At 43.4% G+C, this 12,951-nt stretch overlaps 1 protein-coding gene across 2 annotated transcripts in view; it reads right to left on the bottom strand.

Moving 5' to 3' along the window:
* Positions 1-12,600, bottom strand: part of LOC134949136 (plastin-3) — a 192,663-nt gene extending 180,063 nt beyond the window's left edge. The window contains exon 1 of one of the 2 annotated variants that reach the window (XM_063937544.1): positions 12,451-12,600. The gene's annotated coding sequence lies outside the window, so the exon portion shown is untranslated. The remainder of the gene's footprint in view (positions 1-12,450) is intronic. The other variant, XM_063937543.1, reaches the window with a different exon arrangement.
* Between the last annotated feature and the right edge of the window lie 351 nt (positions 12,601-12,951).

Genomic DNA, 12,951 nt, shown 5'->3' with positions numbered 1-12,951 from the left:
TGCTCTATAGTCAATAAAATACTGTCCCTATCCAGGGTATCAATATTTTCAGTCAGGGAATCCGACCAAGCCACCCCAGCACTGCACATCCAGGCTGAGGCGATTGCTGGTCGCAGTATAACACCAGTATGTGTGTATATACTTTTTAGAGTATTTTCCAGCCTCCTATCAGCTGGATCCTTGAGGGCGGCCGTATCAGGAGACGGTAACGCCACTTGTTTGGATAAACGTGCGAGCGCCTTGTCCACCCTAGGGGGTGTTTACCAGCGCGCCCTAACCTCTGGCGGGAAAGGGTATAACGCCAATAACTTCTTTGAAATTAGCAGTTTTTTATCAGGGGTAACCCACGCTTCATCACACACGTCATTCAATTCCTCTGATTCAGGAAAAACTACAGGTAGTTTTTTCAGACCCCACATAATACCCCTTTTTGTGGTACTTGCAGTATCAGAGATATGCAAAGCCTCCTTCATTTCCGTGATCATAGAACGTGTGGCCCTACTGGAAAAAACGTTCGTTTCTTCACCGTCGACACTAGATTCGGTGTCTGGGTCTGTGTCGACCGACTGAGGCAAAGGGCGTTTTACAGCCCCTGACGGTGTTTGAGACGCCTGTACAGGTACTAACTGGTTTGCCGGTCGTCTCATGTCGTCAACCGACTTTTGCAGCGTGCTGACATTATCACGTAATTCCATAAACAAAGCCATCCATTCCGGTGTCGACTCCCTAGGGGGTGACATCACCATTACCGGCAATTGCTCCGCCTCCACACCAACATCGTCCTCATACATGTCGACACACACGTACCGACACACAGCAGACACACAGGGAATGCTCTGATAGAAGACAGGACCCCACTAGCCCTTTGGGGAGACAGAGGGAGAGTTTGCCAGCACACACCAAAGCGCTATAATTATATAGGAACAACCTTATATAAGTGTTGTTTCCTTATAGCTGCTTAAATATATATAATATCGCCAAAAAATGCCCCCCCTCTCTGTTTTTTACCCTGTTTCTGTAGTGCAGTGCAGGGGAGAGCCTGGGAGCCTTCCTAGCAGCGGAGCTGTGTAGGAAAATGGCGCTGTGTACTGAGGAGATAGGCCCCGCCCCCTATTCCGGCGGGCTCTTCTCCCGGTTTTTCTGAGACCTGGCAGGGGTGAAATACATCCATATAGCCTCATGGACTATATGTGATGTATTCTTTTTAGCCAGAAAGGTATTAACATTGCTGCCCAGGGCGCCCCCCCCAGCGCCCTGCACCCTCAGTGACTGCCGGTGTGAAGTGTGCCTGAGCGCAATGGCGCACAGCTGCAGTGCTGTGCGCTACCTCATGAAGACTGAAAAGCCTTCAGCCGCCGGTTTCTGGACCTCTTCTTACTTCGGCATCTGCAAGGGGGTCGGCGGCGCGGCTCCGGTGACCCATCCAGGCTGTACCTGTGATCGTCCCTCTGGAGCTAGTGTCCAGTAGCCTAAGAAGCAAATCCATCCTGCACGCAGGTGAGTTCACTTCTTCTCCCCTAGGTCCCTCGTTGCAGTGAGCCTGTTGCCAGCAGGACTCACTGAAAATAATAAAACTATCAAAACTTTTACTCTAAGCAGCTCTTTATGAGAGCCACCTAGATTGCACCCTGCTCGGACGGGCACAAAAACCTAACTGAGGCTTGGAGGAGGGTCATAGGGGGAGGAGCCAGTACACACCACCTAGTGGTCAAACTTTTAAATTTTGTGCCCTGTCTCCTGCGGAGCCGCTATTCCCCATGGTCCTGACGGAGTCCCCAGCATCCACTAGGACGTCAGAGAAATAGGATTTAAGTACATTTAGAGAGGCTCTGACCACCACAAGTTCCAGGCACTCTCATAAATATATAATGAGACATTTCTCAAGGGCATCTTTCATCGGACGCAGCTAAATGGAACAAACTATTCTTAGAATTCTCAATGTATCCTCCAGCATCTCTGTTCTGTAAGTATGGGCCACAAAGAAGCAAAATCAATGGAAAGGTAATCAAAAGTTCATGCTAGGTTCACTATACAATGTTATATGGAAGATATGGAAGAAAACATAAAAATATAAACCACAAAAACCATTTACAATTGGTTTCCAGAAATTCCATTTGTGCTAGTGTGGGCAGTCCATATTTTTTTTTTGGTAAAGTTATCTTGTTCATAAAACTTACACATTCATGCGGGATGCGGTCAATTTACCTACAATCAAAATCCCAACAACCATTGACAGACGGTCAAAAAACCAACATTTAAAAACCCGTCAAGGTCAAAATAGCGACATTTAAAATGTCGACAGGTCGAAAAGTCGACAAGTTTTTCATGATTTATTGAAACCAACTTGTTCATAGTTTACCATCCCAGTAGACCTGGAATGGGAATATAATAGTGTGCCCGAAGATGCGCTCACCATGCGAAGGTACGCTGTACACTTCTACAGTGTCCATGTCAACATACACACCAAAAAAAAATAAAAAAAAAAAATGAAAAACTTGTGTTTATTTTTTGACCTGTGTCAACACTTTAAATGTTGGTATTTTGACCTTGTCGGGTTTTTGATAGTCGGTCAATAATTGTCTGGATTTTGACAGTCAGTATTTTGATTGTAGGTATTTCATACTGATCCCATTCATGCATAGACTCTCCAGTAATGTCAATGATATACCTTTTTCAACACCAGACAAAGGATTGTCTTTAAAAAAAAAAAAAATTGCGGAAAATACAGCTACACTTTGCATAAGTTACCAGGAGAGGGACCTGCCTCCTTGGCAGTGGCCACTTGTACATGTTTGGCCTGAAGTCCACGCATGCAGAGTAACACGACTGGCACTGAAACAGCAAGTAACGTGATCATTTTACACATCGCAGGGACAAGCTCCTATCAATGCCTTATCCCTGCACATTTGTTAACACATCCGTCCAAACATTCAATTATTTTGCCACAATAAGAAATTATTTTTGGGTCTTAAATCTTGCAAACACACATGCCCCGGCACTCAAATTACCTATCCAGGTCATACTATGCTCTGGTGCCCCCCTTAAGGGGATTGTACCTTTAAATAAATATGCAGCATTTGGAGGGAGGCGGCACTCTGGAGACTATACACAAGCAAATCTCACCAAAACGTGTTTCTTCTGTCAACGTAACGTATCGGGGCTCCTGCCCCTTCCACAGGACTTAAATCTTGCTAATTCTGAAATAATTTGTTTTGTGTTTACAACTTTGCACCAATTAAGTTAACATTTCATACAGTTTCCTAAAAAAGGATTTTAGAATGTGAACAAAGCCATAGGGCAAGTAGATTCTGCATATCAAAGGAATACATTTTTGTTTCTATGTTAAATACTTTAAGTGGTCAATCCAATTGCGGGCGTACGGTGAAAGTTGGCAATACAATGGTGTAGGCACCCCGGCAACAGCACCGCATCCCTCCTTGTTGTAGCCCTATGGTACTGCAAACAGAATTGTGCTCGTCTGAGCTGCCATAAAATCATTGGTGTGGTATGGAAGGCAGATAGTAACTAGGTCGACCACTATTGGTCGACAGTAACTAGGTCGACAGGTCAAAAGGTCGACATTCATTTTTTTTTAATGTCGTTTTCTTTGTAGAGTGACCGGGAACCCCAATTAGTGCACCGCTTTGCTCACCATGCTTTGGGCAGATTACCGTTCCAATCGTAGTCCACGTGGATCGTTAAGTATGAAAAGGTTCAAAAAAAAGAAAGAAAAATTGTGAAAAACTCATGTCAACTTTTTGACCTGTCGACCTAGAAACCGGATCCCAAAATCACAGGTGTGAGAACTTCAGCCGTAATTGGACTGACCCCATAGAGTAGATTAGTGTACATTTGTAGCCGACCAATCTGGAAGCAGTGAGCAGGTCCGTGACACCTCTACATCTTACACTACAGTCTAACCTGATGATACACAGCATCCACAGGGAAGAAACTGGGGGAAATGTCTCCTCCCTAGGGGAGGAGCACATATGTCGGGTGCCATATACTGAGATATCATGGCCATACACTGAGCTACCTGCAGGGTGTCAGATAAAATGCCTGTCGGTTTGTCATTAGACACAAGGAAAGGACTGCATGCACATTTTCCAATACAATATAGAGCACTGGTACAGGACACCAACGCAGGTCGGCCATGTTGTCAAATTCGAAGAAAAAAAAAATCTAAACAAACACAGTCTGGAAGTCAATGTGGTGATGCTTGTAATGGTCCCTAATTTAAGGTGGCTTAGATTCAATAACCCTCTCCTCACGAACGAGCTTGAGTGCTGAAATGTAAATGCTTTCTAGAGACTGTGCTAAATGTCTATGTGGCAAAGACTGATATGGCTGCACAGAGTGACAAAAGGTAGTACTGTATATGAATAGTCTAGGGGAAAAAAGAGGGGAAGTAGAAAAACATTAGATAAGAGCCCTTTCAAAATGACTCCAGCACTATTTAATATTTATAGAAGGTGTAATATAACAGCTGGAGAGCAGGGATCCCTGATAAGCCCTAACTAATGCAACTGTTGTGTGGTATCTGTAACATCAAACAGCTGCAATAGACAAGTTATAACAAACTATACAGTGTTCTCAAGGAGCATTTTACCAGGCTTCTCACAAGTTATGCTTTAATATCATCCCAGTTATTTTGTTAGGCACCATTCACTGCATACAGCAACTAAGAAAGGCTGTAGCCCCTTCTAAAAAGTGGTCAGACAGGAATTACAAAAATGCAGTAACTTTAGAATTCAAACACCAAACTGAAATTTGATCATGTAGAGGCAGTAAGAGGTAGCAGCACATATTTCGGTAAAGGACGGCTTGTAGGCACTTGCACAGACCAAATAATTTGGGCAATTTTTATACCAGCCAAAAGCCTTGAACAAAAACCCTTATTTATAAAATTGCAGTGTTCCCTTAAGACTTGCAGAAAAGCAGAATCACTGTGAAACAGAATGTGCAATTCAAATAATATGTTGTATCTAACAGTTAAAAATAAACAGTGATATTATGGCTGGGATAACGTCACTGTGTTCTCACCTGCAGCCAGGAGAATCCGATAGACTAACCTGTGCTATGCATTTTCTGTAAGGCCTAATACAGACCATTCTTGAGGGGGGGAACAGACTTTGAAATGTGCATACAATTCTGCACTTTGCTTTTAGAGCATTTGAAGCACGTTTATTTAAAGGTCTCCAAGCATGCAGCACAGTGCTCTATGCATTTAATGCATGTTCAGCAATCTATTTGTAGTGAGCATCACAGGCTATTAGATTACATCATTTTTTGAGTTGTTCGCATCAAAGATTGTTAATAGGCTTTGAGCATTAAACACTTTTGAGCACATTAAACACTGTAAAGTAACGCCTGTGTGTTCAAGGCCTTTTGAATAAACAGAAGCGAACCAGATTGAGGCCATTTGTACTTTGAAAACAAGTGGCTTGGGTCTTGTTTTTTTGCATGAGCATTGTACAGTATGTTTAATAGTACAGTAACAAAGGTATCCGGTCGGGATCCTGGTGTGTAACCAAAACACACCTAGACAGGAGGATCAGCTCATCTTCCTGGCATCACACCTTCTCCTCCAGCCCAGTCTCTATATAGCAGATAAGAGCAGTGCAGCATTCAGTCAACAGGAGAGACGGAGGAGTGACTACACATTGTATCTATTACCTGGCAGCTCGCAATTAAATAAGTTGTATGGCGTAGGGCAGCCATTTTTAACAAGAGCATTCAACAGCTGCCTTGTACATTTTTGGTGTAAAAATAAATCTAAAATTAAACAAACATAAAAAGTAGAGCCCAAAACTGGGTGTTCCCATGTTACATTCCTTGACATAGAGGCAGATAAAGCCATTGTTTTACCAAGCTTAACCAAATATATTATGCACCAAATAAACTGCTGATGCTGGATGTATAGGGGCTGGAAGAACAGACTGCTTGCTGTCTGATGCAGAATGGTATAACTGGCTTCCTCTGGTTGATAGCAGGAACAGTTTAAACACCATTACAACTACAGTACAAAAAAAAAAAAAAAAGAAAGAAATTCCATGGGGGAACTGCAGTCTATTGAATCATTATATTTAGGACAAAGTTAAAAGGTAGACTGTAAGCACCTGAACACGGCCCTTTAACCGCATGACGTGTCTCAGTAACCAGCCTGGTTTTATTACTGTGTTTATTCCAGAGTTTGCAAACTCAGTTTGCAACGAAGCAGAATAAAATTCATCCACCTTATAGTTCTATACACAAAGTACCAGACAGTCTTATTTCTGCCTTCCTTCAGCAGCAAACAGGAAGCCCAACTCCCGTTACACACATTCCACTGGGATTATGTAACGCCCCTTACAGCACTGGTTACCAGACAAGGATTAGTGTTTGTTACTCAAAACGATGGAGGCAATGCAGAGAGTGGACAGTTTTCATTGAAGACAGTAAGTGGCTCCTCTTTATAAATAGGTTAACATGTCAATGGAGCAGTAACACTATATGATGCACGTATTGCAATATATCCTTTGCATGCATATATTTATTTGGTATACGTTTAAGTTGCAGGCTGTCGGGATCCCGATGTTCAAGACACAAATGACGGAATCTCGACAGTTGGCAATGCCGGCAGCCGGAATACCGGACAAACAGGACTATTCCCACTCGTGGGCATCCAAGACACCCATAGAGTGGAAATAGAACCTGTGGTGAGCGCAGCGGGGGACCCTTTGCGCTCGCCCCGCTGCCGACATACCGGCGGCCGGGATGCCGTTGATTTACGCCGGTAAATCATACCGAACCAATTTATTCATATCAATAGAAGGGGCTTTGTTGGTCTCCGTGGTACAAATTTTGGAAAAAATGATGAATAGTGGGCCTGATTGAGAGCTGCATGTACATGCTTTTGCAAGTTCGATTTTCTCGGCTATGGAATTGCTAATGTTAACAAGTGAAGTTGCCGTCCAGAAATGAAGAGACATTCACTGGAATAATCAAACTAATTTGCAGTTGCGTACACATTCGAAGCCTATATGCAAGAACCAGGAATTGCTAGGGTACACCTATGGCCGTGAAAACCGGTAAACCTATGGCCGTTACAAATACTTTCACAACAAGCACTGTGCGATGCTTTTGCACCCCTGGGGGGGGGGGGGGGGGGGAGCCAGACATGCGGGGCAGACTAGCTCTGTGCTGGGCATCCCCAAGGGGGGTCCAAATACTTTCACAACAAACCCCTTTTATACTAGACATTGACGCGTTTTGTACTTTCTCTTTTACTACTGCCATACTGTACATGTTTTTGATATATTGCTTCAATAAATTTATCATGCTTCAATAAAGAAAACATTTAAGCAATAAAGTTGACTGAAGGTGGAAGTAAGCTTTAATTAGCTCTCATTTTCCTGGATCAAAATACCCAATATTTGCATTGCACTGGATGGTGCACTGATCGTGTCTTTATCACTCCTGATGTCACGCAGGTCAGGGTTCTAACTGCCTGCCATTCTGGGTGTTTATTTAATGCCCTCTTACGTAGCCAAGAAGGATTACCTTAGAAAATAACCCATCTCTTAAGTCAGTAAAACACTTTCAGGGGTCTGGTTACATTTCAGTTTTTCACTAAAATAGGAAGGTTTCTCTCTTTGGAGAAGTATACAATTTGCTCTGCCACAAAACACAACACAGTAGATCTGTAGGTGATTATACATACATTCTAGATATATGGCAATACCATTGGTACAATAGTAGAAGACTGTCTATGATACTTCATAGGAGGGAGGTTTTACACATTTACTGTACACACACACACTGACATGACACTCAAATCTTAACAACATCTCCAAGGTTATAACTAAGTTACTGTTAAAGTTTACACATTGGTTCTCAAGCTGTTGGCCGTGACCACCTTGATCTGGCTCAGGACCTGACTCCTGGATAGCCAAGAAGCAAAGAGCATTGCATGGACATGCGACGGCAGGAGGAAGGACTCAACAGGCACACACAGACTAAGTTAGCCTATTGTGTGTTCCAAGTCTATGGCCTGGAGGGAACATCACTAGGTTGTTTGTTTTCCCGTCTTGTGACATCTAGCTTTGCAAATTGCAAAATCGAAAGCAAAATGTACTTTCACCTGTGTGCCCCAAACGAAGAGTTTTGGCGATAAATTAAATTTTTATAATAACGGCCAATACAGCAAACAACGGTTGGTTCTTTATATTTCATTTATAAAACACTGTTACAGTTGTCACCTACTGTAGTTTTGTTTTTGCACAGTTGATTTAACAGAGTTCTATCAATAACTGCAAGCACAAAGCAGATTTATTGTTAATGAATATCTAATCCCCTAAAGTGCTCATGTACTTCTCCAGAGTGCTGAAATACAGGCCTGATTCGGAGCCGCCCACAGCTGCGTCTATTGGCGTTTGTCAGTCTGCGACTTTATGCAAATGCTGATTAAAACTCCTTCCATCGTGTTTATCCGTATGTCAGAACATGCAAGGACTGAGGTGTCCACTTTCAGTGTACATACATGCAGTAGTACCAATTGGCATGTCCTTAGACGCCACGACTGGTCGCACCAAATGCACTAGCCATAGCAGGTGCAGCGTCTATGTCCATGTATGGCCTCCTATGTCCGCTTTCGAGCATGCAACACGCCCATGACTGACACCTCCCTGAACACCCACTACACATCTTCCGACGCCTGAAATTAGAACTGCAACACTGCATGGACACAGGGCCAAATTCAGATAATTTAGCACATCTACGATCACTTTCTCTGACATGCGGGGGGACGCTCAGTCTGCCCCACATGTCTGGCTCTACCCCTCTCCCCACACAGGGGCAATGCTTTTTGCACCCAGCGAGTAGCTCGCTTCCAGCTTCTGCGCGCTGGCAAGCATCTACCCGCCGCATACCGGGTCACAGCGGCTGCGTGTGACTTCACGCAGCCACTGCTGCCCGCCCCCACAACGGTCCGGACAGCGCCCCGCCAACACCGTTGGCACGCCCCTTCCCGCCCCGTAGCCACCTCTGCCTGTCAATCAGGCAGAGGCGATCGCAGCCATGAGATGCTGCTAGCATCTCACTGGGCTCCCGGAGTGCACCCGTGTAGTGCGCCCGCTGTGTGTGCGAACTCCACATAGGGATTCAGACTGCGATCGCTGCAGTCTGAATCACACCCACAATCGGGAAGCATGTGCAGTAGCAAAAGAAAAAATATTGTTTTTTTTAAATCTCTCCACTACATCCAACATCAGTAGTGAGTCCACCTCAAAATCAGGCCCATAGAGAAGCACCATCCTAAATACTATGTGCTTTTAGCACAGGGATAAAGGAGCGTATTACTCGACAGACCTAATTATATACAAACCAATCTGTAATGGTACTCGGTGCGCATACCGCTCATCGGGATCACATAAGTAGTATGTCTAATATAGAGCATTATACTTACCATACACTTAGTTTGGCAATATACTGTAGGTTTAACCGAGACACTACTTTATTTACAGGTCTAACTAAAACCAAAATATGAAGCCCCATAGTGCTGTGCCTCATTTTAAATATACCATGTTGTATATGAACGACAAAGGCTACAGCTGCAGTTACAGTTTAGACACAAGCAAAAGATTATGGCACATTTTAAAACCGGATAAAACACAGAAGTGATAAGAGGCCTTTTACATTAAGGCGCCATGATGGTATCAACGGATTAGGGCAGTACGGATGGTGTAATGGTTAGCATTACTTCCTCACAGCACTGAGGTCATGGGTTTGATTCCTACCATGGCCCTAACTGTGCGGAGTTTGTATATTCTCCCCGTACTTGCGTGGGTTTCCTCCGGGTTCTCCGGTATCCTCCCAAAATCTAAAAATATACTGGTAGGTTAATTGGCTCCCAACAAAATTAACCCTAGCGTGAATGTGTGTACATGTGATAGGGAATCTAGATTGTAAGCTCCACTGGGGCAGGGACTGATGTGAATGGGCAAATATTCTTTGTAAAGCGCTGCAGAATGTGTGCGCGCTAAATAAATAACTGGTAATAAATAAGGCCAGTATGAGCAAGAATATTCTAAAGGCCCACATAGACGGGCCGATGCAGGAGAGATGTGTGCTGAGCGAACCGCTCAGCACACATCTCTCCCGCCGCTCAGCAAAGCGCGATCTGTGCTGAGCGTGCGGGGGGAGGCGCTCATTTCACCCAGCAGGTGAAGTGAGCGACCCGCTAGATTGGCCAAAAAAAAAAAAAAAATGCTCATTAACAAGTTTTTGTGGATTGCTTTTTTAAATCACTAGTGAAGTTAGGCATTCCGCATAAGCAAGGCGAATACCGGTTGCTGACCACAGTCATCTTGCTGAAACTGGTTCTTCCTCTAGACCCAAGTGGAAGATCAAAACACTTTTGGAGGTCTACAGTTGTCCCATGTCTTTTATATTGTGTTGTGATTTGTGAAGCGCCTCAATATGAAAAGAAGAACCAGGTGAAATGAAACAAGCCTGAACATTTTTCATCCCATTTACAAACCTTATTGATTTTAGTAAAGTGAATGATTTACAGAGTGAAAGCCTTTATTTCTGTAGCTGTGTCAAGTAACCAACTGTACCATCCCTTTATTTCCTCTTTTAAAGACATGAATAGTAAAGAATTGTTAATTCCATTAAAGAAGCAAAATAAAAAATAAAAATTGTGGGTGAATGCATTAAAGGGTTTAGGAGGGCTGTGGTAGGTGATCTGGCGAGCATGGTATCCGGATGGAAGTTGGACAGTCAATAGTTCGACAGGGCCAAAAAGCAGACATGGTGAAAAGGACGTCCGGTTCAGAAGGCCGACACAGAGAAAGATAAAATGGTTTTTAATGATTTTTGGGGGTTAGGGGTAGGCACTTGATGGCTGATTACGGCAAGGCTACAAAAGTGTTAGTTAAAATTGCAACAACGACAAAAAAAAAACTTTTGCACATCGATTATTTAACGGTCAACATTTTTAACCTGTCGACCATCTGGTGTCAACCTACTAGCTATCTATATGCTACTGATCTTTTAATCTACGCCCAGCAAGCAATCACCAGGCTCCGAGCTCCGTCTTGACTTATTCTCTGCTTACTCAACCTCTTCACACACCAGAGAGGTCAAGCAGTACAACCAATCAGGGACGGAGGGGCGAGTATGGTGCATTCTGCAAATCATGCTCTCCTCAGGATCTAGCAGAGCAGGCATTAAGCTATGTAGGGAGGGTGGAGTGGCATATGGGATGGTCTGAGGGCATGTGGGGGTATTTTGGAAAAAGTGGAATATCCGAGTGGTTTGAGGTGGAATTTTAGAGCAAGTGAGGGGTATGTCCATGCATTTTGGGAATGAGTGGTATATGGGTGAGGAGAATGTTTTAATAGTTTGTTTCTTTTTATTTGGAATTACTGTTTATATGTGGCCCTTTAGGAGGCTCTTCAAGTATACTGGGTGTCCATTGTTGGTAGGGTGTTCACCTCCAATAGATCACTAGTCATATGGGAGTGGATTATTCCAGATAATTATAAAACATCAGAAGACTGCAAAACTATATGCTCTGCATTAACAGCCTCACCATGCACAATATATTCCCTTCAAAGATAAAACATAAGACTTGCTTGTACAAGCACAGACGTAAAAGGTAGCTAGAGAAGGAACATCCAATGCAGGTTTTATAGAGCATGTGATTAGCCTTTCCGTGTATGTCATAGTAAACCTAGTGAGTAAAACCTTCTTCAAGGACAGTGCTAGTTAAAATGCTGGTACATACTGTACATGCAGCAAGCTCTGTGTGTGTTCAGACTGCTTTACTGCTGCTGCTGTCGGTAAGAGGACATTTGGGATTTATTAATCATCAACTCCAAAGTTTCAACAAACACCAGGAACACGTAAAGAGAACTCATGTGGGCTCCAGATCACAGCCAGGGAGACAAAGGGGTCTTTCCTAAAACGTCCCAACCTTGCTATGAGCTTATTGTAACTATTGCACAATAAATGTAACAATAGGTCCACAGTCAGCAAGAGATACATACAAGCTACAATCATATGGAACCTAGAAATGTATTCTGATGTAGGCAATGTGCGATTGCACGGTCCACACCCTAACTTAACAGCATGAAGCTGTTCATACTTGTCATTCACTAGCTTTAGTTATGCAAAAATAATAAGACAATTGGCATAGTAAAGTTATGAAATAAGTGCAGTGGGAAGAAGGGTTATCAGCTGCATAGAATACATAGGGCAATCCTGGTTCCTAAAGCTGCAGGGTCAACGCCAAGTGCAGAAGCGGACAGAGAGAGCATCACACAGGATGGAGCTGATAATGACTAGGCATAGCACACACAGCCATCCTATAGGGAGGTGTAATATATATATATATATATATATATTTATTATAGATACAGATTTAATGCAATATGCCAAATATAACAATAGGTGACTGTAACTTACAGAAAGTTTCTCCTCCCTGTGCAGCTCGTCCTAGGTGTCCAGATCCAGCCAGCACCCTATGTCTCTGCTTCCCTCACCGCCAGCATACACAGCCTGCACACACACAGCTCACTCTGCCCCTGCAGCCAGACTCAGCTACAGCGCCCGCCCCCTTCTTACCAGCACTGGCTGCAACCGACCTTCTATTCTTGGGCTGCCCGGCATTGTGATTAGCTGCTGCAGCTGTCGCTCTGACCCTGGACTGTTCCTGGTTGGTCTGTTCTTCTGCAGACTCCCTGGGTGGAGATTTTCACTCTCATATTTGATGTCTGGTTTGCAGAAGTCGTCTTTATTTATAGTTGTAATTAATAGTGCTTGTCATCTTTTTATCCTCCACCAACAGTGGATTCGTTCTTTTTAACCCATATATTAAATATACATTATATATTATGTGTTTAAAAAAAATTATACTTTTCCTACACTGCTGCATCTATGCATGTGCTTATAGGTTATTAGGCCAAT

This window comes from Pseudophryne corroboree, chromosome 8 (genome assembly GCF_028390025.1).
Source record: "Pseudophryne corroboree isolate aPseCor3 chromosome 8, aPseCor3.hap2, whole genome shotgun sequence".
In the NCBI taxonomy this organism is placed as follows: domain Eukaryota; kingdom Metazoa; phylum Chordata; class Amphibia; order Anura; family Myobatrachidae; genus Pseudophryne; species Pseudophryne corroboree.
Note: the sequence above shows the minus strand (reverse complement) of the source record. Positions and strands in the feature narration are given on the sequence as shown.